Source organism: Drosophila pseudoobscura, chromosome 3, assembly GCF_009870125.1.
Source record: "Drosophila pseudoobscura strain MV-25-SWS-2005 chromosome 3, UCI_Dpse_MV25, whole genome shotgun sequence".
Lineage (NCBI taxonomy): Eukaryota > Metazoa > Arthropoda > Insecta > Diptera > Drosophilidae > Drosophila > Drosophila pseudoobscura.
Genome location: NC_046680.1, coordinates 13,217,759 through 13,233,482, shown reverse-complemented (window position 1 = coordinate 13,233,482; position 15,724 = coordinate 13,217,759).

Below are 15,724 nucleotides of genomic sequence, written 5' to 3'. Positions count from 1 at the left end.
ACTATAGGGTATCTTACCAGTCTGAACTACACCATTTCCACTTGTTGTCATCGCGTTTTTTCGTTTTCTGTTTTGATTATACAGATTTACCCCGTCACCAAGGGAATACCCCTCTCCGCCTCCACCTCCACCTACACCGCTCAATGAATTGCTGTGATCTTTCACATTTTGGGAGGGAACTCATCTAATTGGGCGCGTAATTGATTTAGATACACATTCGGCAATTAACTTGTCGTTTCTCCCAGTGCATGTTTGCGGACCACTTCATTGATATTTATCTACGAATATATGTATATTCATATGAAACGCGGCAGATCTCAATGTCAACTCCACACTGGCGCAAAGATCGATATAATAATATTTGATAATATTTAATGGCGTTCCGTTCTGGTATGGGTATGGGGGTTTTAGGGTTGTGCAATAGAGGTTCTATTTTATCCACGACCACAACGTGGAAGTGGAGGCTCGTTCTGTATCAGCTATTGTATTGTATTGGGGGAGTATTTTGCGAGAGATATGAACCAAATCACAGTACATTGTACTATGAATAGACATCTGTGCGGCAGGACAACCTTTGGCAAATACTAAACGAGTTGATGATTCCATAAACTTGTTGGAGCTACCGAAACCGTTACAAAAATTGTTCATGGACTTTTGACCGTATATAGAAAACGTGTTGGTCATGTTGGATGAATAATTAGGTACATACTTTTAGGCTGGTATCTTAATCTTATCTTATCTTAGTTTGGGTAAACGTGATTTTTCAAAGACATATGTTAATATGATTATTTTGAGGATATTATTTTATTAATAATTTTCTCTCCACATCGAAACGAAGTAAGACAAACAAAAATGTAAATATATATTTTTAATAAAACGTAAATGTCGAGCATCTTTTTGAGTGCTGAGCAACAACCAAATGCTGCACAGCGCCCCTGAGTGCAGAAAGCTTTTAGTATATGCCTAAAGCTCCGTACTCGGTATATTTTAGCAATAAATCTGCGGTCACACTGAACGAATTATTGCGCGGGTAAATTTAAAAACAGGTAAATTAAATTTTAAAAAGTTCAGTTATTTTATTTTAAACTTTCATCTCTTCTTACATATATGTTATTTTCCATAAAAATGACCACTATCGAGATAAGTGCGCCGCCGACTCCGCTTGCGGGGAGTTTCTCGCTCCACCAAACTATGATCCCTTGTGAAGGTGGGCCAGACCTTGTCTCCTTCAGCTTGTCCATTATTTGATCTGGGATCGCCATGAAAGAAAGATCTGAGGCAGCAGAGGACACTGGAGAAGATACTGTGAGCACTGGTCTTAAGGATGGAATTACACCAGCTTCGACATGGTGGCAATTCTTGTCGCATCGTGCGTATCACTATACATATGTGTAGCTCCAGGGGAATGAGTCACACATTGGGATAGAAATTACCGCGGGCATAGGTCAGGGTTTGCTTTTCCTCTATAGAATTCCGTGGACCTTTGCCGTGAACCGCTCACAGGAAATCTCTGGCTTCTAGTCAGAATTGGTCTTCCCTCTTTTCGCGGAAGTTGACGTCCGCTGGAGTACGAGTACGAGTACGAGCAACGTGGATGAGTGAATACTCAAGAAATCAAATATTAGTAAACCTCGCTTGGATCTATCAATATCATGCATCGGGCCTGTGGACGTACCCTTGACGACGCCGTGAGATCAAAAAATACCCGACACGCAACGATTAACAGGAATTAACATGTATCGCTAAAGTCGATTCAATATTGACACTCGCCGGGGCCTGGACTGGGGCGGGGGATGCGGCATATATCCGGTCCAGCAAGGGGTCGAAAGGGGTCTGGGTCTGGTTAATGTGAGTATATACTCGTATAATCGATTTCACACTACTTTTTAATCACTACAAAACATTTATTGTTTGCCCGCAGCGAGAAAAGTCAAACAAAGCAGAGACGATACTGAAAGACTGACAGACTGAGAGACTGAGAGGCTGAGATACTGAGGGACCATGCTCGCAATGGGTCGGACGCTGAACAAATTGACTTGGGCCACATAATTAGGCACTTGCACATGTCCATACCAATACCATACCCCCCCTCCCATCTACCTTCCCCGGGTATCTGAGTATCTACCTTCTCCTCCACGAATGCAGTTGACCAGCCGTTCGGCCAGAAAGTATCTCACGCAGTTGACGGACAAAAGGTTTTTATTGTGCGTACGTACCCGTTGACAGCTTCAATCGACGGGTTGGGCTTTGGCCCCGGCTTTAACATTGGACGAGGAAGAGTTCGGTCGGTCCCATAGCAGTCATCGTTTGTTATATTGTATGTACATTGGTACATGTGTCTGTATATGTTATTTATTTTGCGGTTATAATGCTGAACTGAACTGAAAAATATTGGCATCCATTCAGCGGAGTTTTTACAGTTTTGGACCCGACGAAATGATAAATTAGCTTTGTACGTAAATTCAAGATGGAAAAATCTGTACTCGCACCATATACACCCATTCGATGTGTGCGAACGATCCCCAGACTCGAGTAATTGTGTAAATACATATCTTGTCTCTGCATGACAATAACTGGCTCCCCCTCTGCACTTCCCCGTTCCCGTTCCTTTGGACTGACAATGAATGCCATGCCACATTATTATATTGTAGTTTGTCAACCAATCCGTACTGAACCGAACCGAACCCAACCCCGAAAAAGGCGTTTGGTTTGTGATGGGATGGGATGGAAGATGAGAGCAATGTGATAATTCAATGTCGCTCAGGCAGCGCACGGATGCGAGATGCAGATACAATATCTTTTTATACACACGATCTTTGTGTTGTGTTGTGTTGTGTTATGCGGTGATGACCGCGGTAACTTATTATTATACGATACATGCCAAAAGAATTGTAATTACGTGGCCTGTCGCCTTGTACACACATTTGTATCTTTATTTGTATCTGTATATGTATCTCCTGGATCTCCAACAATGGCATCAGCATAACAAAGCACAGCACCCATTGCTGTAAGCTCTCTATTCGTCTCTGTCTCTGTCCCAGTCCCAGTTGCAGTCCCCTTTCCATCTAATAAGCATAGAAAAAGCGCCTAAATAGTGTCAATGATTAATTGCTTTTGTGATTAGATGGAAATTTAATAGATTTTTTATTGCAGCTCACCGAAATTGAAATTCTATCAAGGTACGGGCAGGCTGGTGGCTGGTGGCTGGGGGCTGGAGGCACGTCTACATCTATCTCATGACTGCAGCATCATTATTACCCTCGGTTCTCGGTTGCCCTTTTCAGTTATTTGTCAGTTTTTATTTGTTTTTTGCTCCACAACCCTCCCTCCACACTCTGCCTCCGCGACGCTCTCTATGACAGTTGAGCGCAAAAAGGGCCGCATCATTGTTACCAATTTCGAATTCAAATTGAAATTCACACGCGTCACGCTGCCAGAAAGGAAAGTGCAAGAAACGCTTGATCTGTTCATGTTCGGTTGCTCTCTTGTTAGCGAAGTCTTCACCCATCAAAAGGCCACCCAAACACCCACCTAGTGGAACCCCAAGGCAGAGAAGAAACGAAACGAAACGAAACTAAATTCTTCTTATATTAAATGTAATGCCACCACAGAAATCCCTAAAGCCGACCAAGACCACAGCCACAATACAGCACAGCACAGCCGAAGGGAAATAGATACCGTACCTAGTGCAAGATACTCGTACACTCGACTTGAAGTCCTTCGTTTCAATCTGTTGAAATCCCACACAAAGTCGCAAAGGAAAACACACACTGAAAGGGGAAATTCAAGTGGAAATTACTCAATTACAGGCGGAACGACCCTCGGCGAGGCTTGGCGTGGGTTGACTTTTTCGAATTGCTTATGCCGTTCTATCCGGCTATCCTCTCATCCTTATTGATGATAGGCCAAGGGGAAACCCTACAAATCGAAGAAGGCATTCGATGTACGCGATAATTACAGTCCATAAAAATGGGGGAGGATACAATGCGACAATTATGTAACCTGATAATCGCCAGGGAGTGTGGAAAAACTGAAGACAAAACTTGTGAAATTAATAACTCACCTTCGTTCCAGACCCTCTGGGGCTGGGGCACTCACTCTTTGGTCAAACATATTTATTACAAATAAAGACACAAACACAAAAGGCAAACAAATAAACGGAGAGACGCAGACGGGCCGGACAAACGGCAAAGAAACTTGGCCCAAAAGAGACCAAGAGACGGCACAACAAAGCGTTTTGGGGGCATTTAATAGGCTTAACTAAGAAAGAGCGACGGGGAGAGGCTCTAACTGGGGGGAATAAGAGGTCTGAAGTGTTGACATGTTCTTAGGGGTACGATTGACACATGAATTTGAGCAGAAACTCCATTCCATTCTGGAGATACAATTGGTGTACTCTTATCTTTAGTCGATTCCGATTGCTTTGATGAGTTGCTGGTCACGTAATTGATATTTAAGCGGCTTCGGGATTGTGTGTGTGGTGTGGTATGTGCTCTAACGACAGATGGATTGATTAACACATTTCGATTTGATTCAGCAGAGTATCTGCATCTAAAAGATACACATATACAGTTAGTTCCCCATGGATTACTCTATCGGTAAATGGTCACGTATCTCCTACTCAAAGCAACTTGTATTTATGTAAAGTATCTGCATCCAACAGATACATTGATAGACAAGCTTCTGATTGGCTGAAAGTTATTCGATTATGACTCAGCCCCCAGATACAAATGTATCTCTACGTACATATAAATAATTTAACTTTTCCCAACCCCAACCCCACTCCATTGTACATTATTTCGTTTCGTTTCGTTTCCAACATTTCCACTTACACATCCACTTTCCACTTCCAATCCCAATTCGATTTTCATGCGCACGCTCTCAGAGTATCTGTGTGTGCGTCTATCTCTGCCCGAGTGTGCGTGCATCTGTGTGTGAGCGCGCTTCTCTTTGGCTCTCGCTCGCTCTCGAGCTGTCTGTCCTGCTCGCTCTTTGATTATTTTATCTGTCCCGTAGGCAACCAATCGGATGGCCGTTTCATTGCCAGGTGAAATAAAAAGCGTATATACCACACCTTAGAGATACAGCGAGGTCTGTTCGAAGACTTTTCATGGGGAAAAACTCACACATCGCTGGACAGGGCCGGGCCGGGCAGGGCGGGACAGGGCTGGTCTAGCTGCTGATCATTTTATGGCCCCAGCACCTGATGAATTTCACGACCAGACCGTCGGACCACAGACTACATAAATTCATTTTACGCTCTTTTAATTGAGTTAGCTAATTAAATGTTTAGCCCCCTCCCGCCCTTACTCCCGCTGACCAGGCTCAGACGCCACCCCCTCCTCGTGGGCGCGCGCACTGTGGGAACTGCCGCAGCTTTGGCGAGCATAAAAATGTGAGCCTGTAATTGTCGGTTTGGTTGCATTTAATTGTGATTGGACAACACTGTACTGTTGTACTTCATTGTCCGAAGAGTGTGACCAGATGTGGATGCGTTTTCTGGGTGTTTTAAAGTTACCGAAGCCATCGCTAGGAACGGCTTGAAACGCAAATGGGATACAGTTTGGAAGTTCCATTGCGTCGTAAGGGTGTACATTTGCAAAAGAGTGTGCTGAAACCTGTGATATATAGAGATAGAGATATAGAGATTTAGATAGATGGCAATTCTCACTGGTCCCTCGGCCATGGGTGATTTTTTATTCATCTTTCTTGTATCTTTCTTTGTATCTTTCATACTGGTCATACTGGTGCTCAAAATTTACAATATTTCAAAGAGATCATTATGTTTGTCCACCCCAACTGCTTGGAAATGTTTTTAGCCGTGCAACTTTTCATATTTTCCCAGGCCCCAGTAATTGGTATGCACACATATCCAGTGCTGGCTCCACCCGCTGTCCACCCCCAGCCCTCAATATTGGGGCCCCAATAATTTCACGCAGTGCTAATTAATTGCCCAACAATCGTAGCATTCGGAATGTTGCCTAAAGAGCGTGGGAAGCCGCTGACAGAAGTGAATGAAAACCCATACCAAATCGAAGAGGAAGTTGTCGCCTCAGTTTGGACGAGGCTCAAGAGTTTTCACACCTGTTTGCGGGCCAATTGATTTCACCTTTTCTCTTTGAATTCAGAATTGGAATCGCTCACAGAAACTAGAGGGGAGCGGAGGCAGCAAATTCAATTAGTAATAAACAAGATCTCCCCCCAGGCAGGTATCAATCGGTGGCTCGGTGGATAGATCGAACCACACACATGTGTGTGTGACTATAAAATTTATTAAAGCCCAGGGGCAAGGAAGGGGCAAACCAAGGAGCAGCAAATGCGTGGGCCCTGCTGTTGCAGTGCTGTCGGGGAGCACTATACTATAATAAAGCAATTCAAGGAAATCATTTGGATGGCCATTTGAAGTGAGCAGCGCTTAAGTGCAGCGCAAAATCACAGCCAAAGCGCAACAAGCTGTAAACTTGTTGCAGATCAAAAAAAAGAAGGAGATATTCGCACACATATGAGAATATATATAAAAATATTGAAAAGGGAACGGGAACGGGCACCAACGCGGCGTACAGAGATCAAAATGAATACATTTGGAGCCACAGACCCCGAACCAGAACCAGAACCAGAATCGGGGAGCAGAATCTGGGTGCAGAGAGGCGACAGGGACCAGCGAAGCAGCGACTTCTGGCCGTCATCGTCGTCGTCTGGCCCTGTGCTCTGGACCCTATGCCTGTGCCTGTGCCTGTGCGTCTGTGTAAATCATTGGGGGGCGTATAACGTAGCTCTTTTGCTCTTCATTTGTTGTATTTTATGCGTACATGTTCGCGGAAAACTCGTAAAATTATTAAAAATCGTTTAAGTATTTCGGCATCTTTCATCGCTGCCACAGCGGAAGCAAACAACCACCCCTCTCCCCTCCCATAGCTCCCTCTCCTCGGCTCCAACCCAGCCCCCTTTCGGAGGGGAGATAGAGAGAGAGAGAATGTACAACATTGTTTTCCATAATCATTTCATTGCTCCACCCCAGAGCGCGCCCTTGCCGACGCCTATGCGTCTGCCCAGGCCTGTGCGGGTGTCAAGTGATCGATGGGCCAAGAAAGGCGTCGCGGAGACAGGGGGGGGGATAGCTGCCCTGCAGCAGCTTAAATACATGTTATTAACGCTGTTATAAATTGATTTTCCCTCGTGACCCACTCTACTTTGTTCTACTTCAGAGTAGACGTACACTCTTCGCATCCCACAGATCTTCTCACTCGAACTCGAGCTATATCTGTGTGTAAACGAGGATCACCCAGCAGCTCTGATGAACTCTGATCTAATGATTTTATAAATGTGCTCAAATTAATGATATTAGGTTGTTCGGGCGGGGCAAGATTTTGTAACAAGCTAGAGGGGGAGTGTGTTGGGAACGATTGGTTATACATTTTCTATGCTCTACCTTCAGCACAGTCTGTAATGTTGCTACAGGGATTGGTTTTATCTGTAACTCTATAGCAAGAATCTCTCTCCTGGCAAGAATAATCAGTGTTCGTTTTGCATTTTGATTCCCTTAATCATTTACTGTGGAATGCCACGAGCATTGCCAGTTGAGGGCCTGTTCGCTGCGCAGAAAGAGATGGTTGCCCCTACGACTATCAAAAGACGATTTCCACTCACAAATTACCATGAGACGTGAACTCTGTGCTCCTTGGTCCGCTTTTCTAGCTGGGTGCTGGTTGCTGGTTGCTGGTTGGTGGAGCAAGCTCGCAATTTTGTGGTTTTTGTTGCCAACAGTTCAACCTCAGACAGACCCATACTCGTGCAACACATGAGCGGGCATTCGGTGTGTGCTGTGGTGTGGTGTATGCATAAACACGCTCGTACGTTTTAATATTTAGTGTTAATATGTTGACGGATTTCTGGTCATAAACACTTTTTGTGTGGAACGGTCCACGTCGTCATCGCTGTGTTGTCCTCCTCCTCGACCTCCTTCTTCTGCTAGCTCTCTCTCGCTCCGCTCTCTTGCTCACCCTCTCTCTCTTTCTGGTTCCCAGTTTGTCCGCATTACAGCCACTTGGCTATAATTTTCTTTAATGATGAAAGTTTGGTTCGTTGCTCGACTCGAAGTTGGAGTCACAATCGCGGTCCCAGTCCGAGTCCGAGTCCGAGTCGGAGTCTGAGTTTGAGTCTGGAGCCGAGCCTTGGCTTGGGAGTTCATTAACATGACAAACATTGTGCTGTTTTGGGGACTGGCTGGGGCCTGGCCTGGGCCAGGGCTTCCTTCCCTGGCTGGATGAGGAGGTGGAGCCTACGCATTATAACAATAGTACGAAACCTATTAACAGCAACAATTTTAACTGCAGCTCAGAGTACGGCTGGGAGCTGGAAGCGGCTACGGCTACGGCTACGGCGACTGCAACTGCAACTGGGAGTCCGATTCGCTGCGCATCGCTGCATTTCATATTTCGCAAACGGCACGCACATGAAATGACAGAAATTATGTGGCAATCAATTATCGAACTGATGATCGGCGGTCAAAAGCGTTTACAGCAGCCCCAGCAGCTTCCCTCATATTGATGATCGAGACAGAGACAGAGACGGGGCGAAAGCTCAGCGGAGGATGGGATGGGATGGTGCGGCGTTTAGATCTCTGGACACATTTGCAATCGATCAGCATGAGGCGGAAGAGCTATGGTCCAGCAGCTCACCCGACGCTCACCTACTCGAGCCCCAGTCCTAGTGTCTGTCCTGTCGCTCTACTCATTATAGGGAAAAGAAGAGAAACAAAAACCACTCACCTCACTCCTTTTTTGTTGTTGCTGTTTTTGTTTTCTTGTTTTTTGCTTACATTGTAACCTGAGCATGTGCGCCGGGGCTCTCTCTGGCTAAATTTTTAAGCATAAAACCATAAAAAAAAGGAACGAAAAACAACTGCAAATACATCATGCATATTCATAGTGCAATATGATTTTCCATTTGACAAAAAGTACAGCAACAGCGGTACAGTGGGGCATATGTTGGGTTATGCATGATGGAGGTATCTTATAGTGGTATAGTAAGTAAGTAAGTTAGTAAGTAAAGCTTATGGGCATATACCCTAAACCTAATATTAAGAATGACATTCAAACGTTCAGCATTTAGCAAATGATTTTCATAATACTCTGTCCCACTGTGGGGACATACATAATTTAGTGCATGACTTTTCCAGCCTTCTGCCTTCTGCTGTCTATCTGTCTCTCTCTCTCTCTCTCTCTCTTTCTGTGCCACTCTGTTGCTGTCTCTCTTCAGCTTTGGACGCTGAATGTATCGTATCAAGGGGTTCGTTCGATGGATGGATGGACGGATGGATGTAAAAAGTTATTCGCAGTTCGTTGCTGTCTATTATTTATTACCGTTGAAACGACGACGTTTATTATAATTCGCATTTTGAAGCTTTTGATTTTCGGTTTGTGTTTTTTCCCCCCTTTGCCGTCAAAGATGGATGCTGTAGATGGAGGCTGGGACTGGAACTGGGACTGGAGATGGAGGGCCACTGAGGCCACTTCGGGCATTGGCGGCCATTTTCGACTGCAACATTTTAATATGCGGTTGTAAATTTAATACGCCCCGTTGTCCATAAACACATATCAATACTTCCAAAGGGGTTTGGACGGTTTGGAGTTTTTCCCATTTCGGTGTTGCTGTTGCTGCGGCGCATTGTTGTTGCAATTAATTGCTTTGCACATTAATTAAGCGGCTGACTTACTGGCCGAGCCGAGCCGAGCCATGGCAGACGAGACGAGACGACACGAAAGGTCAAAGGCCGCTAATAGGCGTTAGACAAGTTAATTTGAATATAACTCTGACAAGATATAGATGCGAACAGAACAGCCACAACAACAGCAACAGCGGCCAAAAACCAAATAAAATAGCAGTTCTCGGCAAATTCGCTGTTTGAAATGGATTAGGGGGCATTAGGGCTAATCGCTATCCATTACGCAAGCCCCTTAGCGGAGAAAAGCAATATATACATATATATACAGATACAGCTATATTAAAAAATACAGAGATAGTCGTGGCAGAAAAGCAAAGCAGAGATGCAGATACAGATGAAGATTTTATAAAAATAAACACGAGTTTCTATGCCGCTTGTTTTCATATCAAAAGCAAGTAACATATCTATGAAGCTGCTGCTGCTTCTGATTTGGGAGAGAGTAATCGACCGAAGGATACCCTGTGTTCTGGGTTACAGGGAAGTTGGAAGGAGAAGTCATCGCTGTGTGTCTGAAAAGCTTCGAAAACAATTCAGTCATTTCTATTAAGTCTACCCATCTCGAATGCCTTGAACTATCACCCTTCTCCACAAATGGATAGGAACCACGAAAAATAATCATTTTGATAAATAGAAAAGATTTCCGTTTGTTCTTGATGCGATTGCTGTGCTGTTGTTCCGTTTCATTCGAACAAAAAAAGAAAAAGACTCGAACAATGTGCGATATGTAGCGATTTATAAAAGTCACCGAAATTAAAAATTAAATGCGGAGCAGGGAACGGACAGCAGCAACTGCTGGATTGTTTGATGTTATGCTATATGGAGATTTGATTTCAGAATTTCAGACGAAGGGCAGGGAGGGAGGAAAAATGCCTTAATTCGACTGGAGAAGTGCTGAATGGATGCTGGATGGTTGTGTGTGGGTGGTTGGGTGTTTGGTCAACTTCCTGTTGGGTGCCAGTGCCAGTGGCAGTATCTGTCGGATAAAAACGAATAGTAGTGGGAGGGATAGATATAGAATTTGCAAAATATCTTAAGCCTTTTGTGTGGGCGCCACCGAGTGTGTCAGCCGCACATCAGATGAATTAATCAACGTGTGTCGCTGTCTCTGTCGTCAATCTTGTGTTCCCTTCCGCATTTTGCTTGTATTCCGCATTCTGGCCGCCTTTTGGATTGGGATTGGTATTGGGATTCGGATTCCTGCCTGCCCAGCCCCGCCACTCGCTGGCTAATTTATTTATTTCGGTTTCGTTCGCTTTACGTTTGTTTGTTTGCTTGCTTGTCTCTCCAATGGACGTCAACAGCTGGACATGTTCGTTGCGCTCCCTTTCCCTCGATTCGATTCAATTTGATTTCCATTTTACTATCGAAATGTGTAGTTTCTCACATGACAGAACCCGTGGACGCTATTCCTTTGTCGTTCGAATCGATAGGCCAACGTGTCGTATGGGCAATGTTAGTTTATGAATTCAGCGAACAGAAGCCCCGCAAGTGAAGGCCCCAACCGCACCTCACCCACCGCCGGGTATTATTATTGTTATTATATTTATATTGCCATTTGTCTTTGGGAGCAGCACGATAAAAGCGGACAATAAATATGAATACTTAGTTGTGGGGCTGGCACTGGCGGCAGGGGCACGGGCACGGGCAGGGGCAGGCGCAGGGGAGTGGATGGGCAGCGGCGACAATTCAATGTCATTATTGATGTCATGCTCCCATTTGTTTGTATTTGCATTGTATTTTTATGGTTTTATAACAGCCATTGCCCATTGGGTCTGGTCTTTCTTCTGCCAAGAAGATTTGGCATTTACATAATGTACTCGATGATCTGCTCTGATTTCCCCAATATATAAATATGTACCTAAATTACCAAACAATGCCATATGAATGGAATGCTACACCAAAAGAATCCCAGACATATTAAAAATATGTTTTGGGGAATGCCTTGAACAAATTTCCTTAATTACTCCGCTTCCAAAGAGTGTTCACACGAATCAAAAGCGAGAAATCTTTTGCGAAAAAACCCAAAAGAAACCAACAAAATCAATGACCATAATCCAATTTGGAACTGTCTGAACCTGAAACTGAAACTGATGTGCATATCTGTATGTATGTGTATCTATAATTTATTGCATTTCTGTTGAGATCCGCTTCAATCAAAACTTTTATGTCAGAGATTAACGATTAAAGTCATTAGCAGTTAAGATCGAGATCAGTCAAACTCTACTCTTGATGTGTCCTACCAGACAGCAGTCAACCTCCTCCGCTCTCCTCTCGAGCGGAGTCCCTACATACGAGTGTATGAACAGACATCCAGAGATACAGATATCCATATATTATATTTGTACAGCAGACAAAAGGCAATACGGTTCATTCTTTTATCGCTTTTGGCATTTTTAATGCGATGTCTGAGGCGGAGGTCGAGGTTGGAGGCATCGGCATCGGCATCGTCATCGACTGGGACGCGAGCTGGGGCTTGGTTTATTGTGCTTGGGGCACGGGACACGGGGCACGGGGCAGGACGAATACGGAGCTGAGCACATATTAAAAGGGCAGAGTTATAAAACATTAGCGCATATTAATCATTTTTCTTTGGGGCCCATACGAAATCCCATTTATTCGTTACCATTTCCCGCCACAGATCTTGATGGGTTGCAACTGCAGTCACTCCACAGCGCGGAATTCAATTAAAGTTTTCGGTGTAACCATTCCCGGGAATGAACACACAACCCGTACCGCACCGAAGCAATGCAGGGGAGATGGAAAGTGGGGCGGCGGAGCTGTTGGTGGGTCGGATGGGGTCGTCAGAGTGTCTCGTGTGTAGGGCTGTGTGTTTGAGAACTGTCAAAATATTGACAGCGGCATCCGTTATGCTTTTTGCCCAAATTGATATTCTATTTTAAGAGTTCTCGCTCGCTCCCAGACTCCGTCTCCGACTTCATTAAAATATTTCCCCAAAATAGTAAGAAAAATCTAAATAAATAAAAAACTTATGAATACGGCAGAGTTAATGATGCCTTGTCGCCCGAGCGCTGAGATACAAACATAATGGAGATACTCTCCGCCGTAATCACTGACAAGCTCTTGACAGTTAGTTGGGGGCCCATTCCGATGCCCGATGAACGATGCCGGGTTGCAGTTTGGTTTGTGAATGAATTTTGTGCCACGCTTGGTCTTGAATTTCTGCCGATTGCCGATTTCTTCTAACTGTCTGCTCGTGGATCGTGGATTTCCACAACCGAACTGAACCAAACAAAAATTATTAATGAAACCTATGCTCAAATGGAGTCCAGTCCGCCAGTCCGCCGGTCAGCCGGTCTGCCCCCTCAAGCCACATACAAAAAAAAAAGCTCGACAAGAGTGTGTGAAGCGATCCAATGCTGCGATCCATGTCGGATCCCATCGGATCCAATGCGATCCATTGGCCATAGCCAAAATATCATCAATTATCGCCGATGCTCGTCGACTCATTCATATTCCACCAGCAACGACGACGACGACCACTACGACGATCGTTGAATGTCGATCTGGTCAATCAATTTGGCTTTAACTTTGTCTCTCTCCCTGTGCCCGTCTCTAGCTCTAACTCTGGCCTAGGGCTAGAGGAACCACACCGCTTGCCTTCCCTCCCCTGCCCCACCTCTCACTCACACCGACAGGTAAAGATTGTTCGTTCAACAGCAGAAAATCGCTTTCTCACACATCGATGGACTCGTGGATTGACAAATTGCATTTCCTGGATTAATGATCGCCTAAATGGTATTTTATTAATTGATGTTGTTCTCCTTCCCTTCCCCCTGCTCCCTCGCTATCCTCAACCGTTGCTTGTGTTGAAACTGTTAACTGTTGGTAAATTATATATAATTATATTTGCATTTTTTATCTCACATTAAGGGGCAGGGACAAGCAGTCCAATTTAAATGATCTTTTTTTGTCAGAGGGAATTAATTTACGCAATTAATTAATAAACCATTAATTACATTTCAGGTTTTGTGGATATTTTATATAGAGGTATGACCAGTATGTTTTACATGTTGTATGGAAAAACCTTTTTGTGATCGTTTTGTTTACCTTTGGATAAGAAATGTATCTAAATACCGTTAGATTATCGAAAGAGGATGTTCTTCAAGACGTTACGAGCATCATTATCAGGGTAACATATAACCTACGACCTATAAGATTTATATTATGAATCTCTTTAAGATGGTTTTTCAGTTCACAATCTTCAGTAAGCCAGTAAGTATTTTTTAACGATAGCACCCGGCTATTGCTTGAATTTTTTAGCCCCTTCCAGCCACAGATCGTCACCGTCAACACTGAGTTGACGTATCTATTTCCTAATATATTGTACAAGTTCTGGTTCCGCCGAAGTTCACACCAGAAATAAGATAAAACGGAAAAGTAAGCCGGAGAGATATTCATGTCGAATGTGTAATTCCCAAATCACTTAATACTCATCAACTAATGAGGCCTAAAAGCCTTCGGCCGCCGACGCGACGGATGTGTTGGACAATAACAATTTCAACTAGTATCCATATCTCGTATACATACATACATGTGTACATATGTACAAAATGTATCTACATATATGCATGTTTCCTCTCTCCTCTCCCGCTGCTCCACCATATTTTTCGGTTTGTGTGGAGGTTGGTTTCTCTATATCTCATTTATTTATTTTGAAATTGTTAGGAGTACATACATATATCATTATTTTTTGTGGGTTTCCCGTTTCCCCACTTTTTCGGCTAACACACAAAATGCAGGAAATGGACGTGTTGACAAATAAACGAGGTTCCCCTGTTCAATATTTGCTAATATTCATGTATCTTTGTACATATGTATGTATCTGAGAGTCTACTATATGTATCCACGGATTAAACACAAATTTCACCTGTGAAAAGGCGGCGTGCACGTTTCGTGTAAGTATCGCTCTATTGTACACTTGTACGTTGTTTGAAAATCAAATTGAAGTTTAGAGCTATTCCAAAAACGAAAGTTAATAGTGACAAATTTGTCGGTGGAGGTAGTATCTGTGAGATACAGTTTTGGCACTGGACTCGGATGTGTTTTGGGGGTGTACGTGTGTTTTCGTGATGAATGCAGTCCAACTTCCCCTAGATCACACCCATTACCATTACCATTACACACCCCACCATCCCATCCACTGTGTGCCCCACGAATTTGACGGCGTCTCATTAGTCACATTTAAAATTGTATTTAATTACTTTCTCACTTCATCATCAGTCAAGTCTGTGGGTCGGACGACTACGACGCCTCGTCATTGGTGTGTTTCCCTCCAGAGGGGGTGGTGGTGTGGGGTAGGTTGCACGCCTGCGCCTCCCCAAACGAATACATGCCACAGCGTCCGCTGGCTGTTTGTTGTGCAGACAAGAAGGCGAAAATTGATATACTTTCTGCTCCTGCCACTGGCACTGGCACTGGCACTGCTGCTGTCGACGTCGCTGCCTTTCATCAATTTCAAATTAGTGAAAATCGAGAAACGGAAATTATTTACTATCTGGATGGGTGAAATGAGGATGGGTGATGGGTGGGTGGACGGTACAAGAGCCATGTATCCATCTATCTACCGTTTGGGCCATTACAAGTGCAATTTATCTCGCAAATCATTAATCAGCTTTCTGTTTGTTTTTCCCCACCCACCCACACTCCACATGCCCCCCCCTCGTCCAGCTGGTTGATTGTTTCCCCCCTCCCCACATTAACGGCATTTGGCAAACCACAAATGTGAATGTGAATGTATGCAGAGGCCCCGCCCCATTCGATAAACACACAACGAATATTCGACAAATGAAAAGGGCGTACGTAGCTGCTCAATTGAATCGCGTATAAAACACGATCGAAAGATATACAATACATAGGCACTCACACTGCACTACAGGCTTGAGGAATGGGAAAAAATAATGCTTGACTTTGGTCGTTGTAGAGTTATACTGCTTCAAACCTGCTATATTCCACTCACTTCCACCTGTACAGCTGGCACTC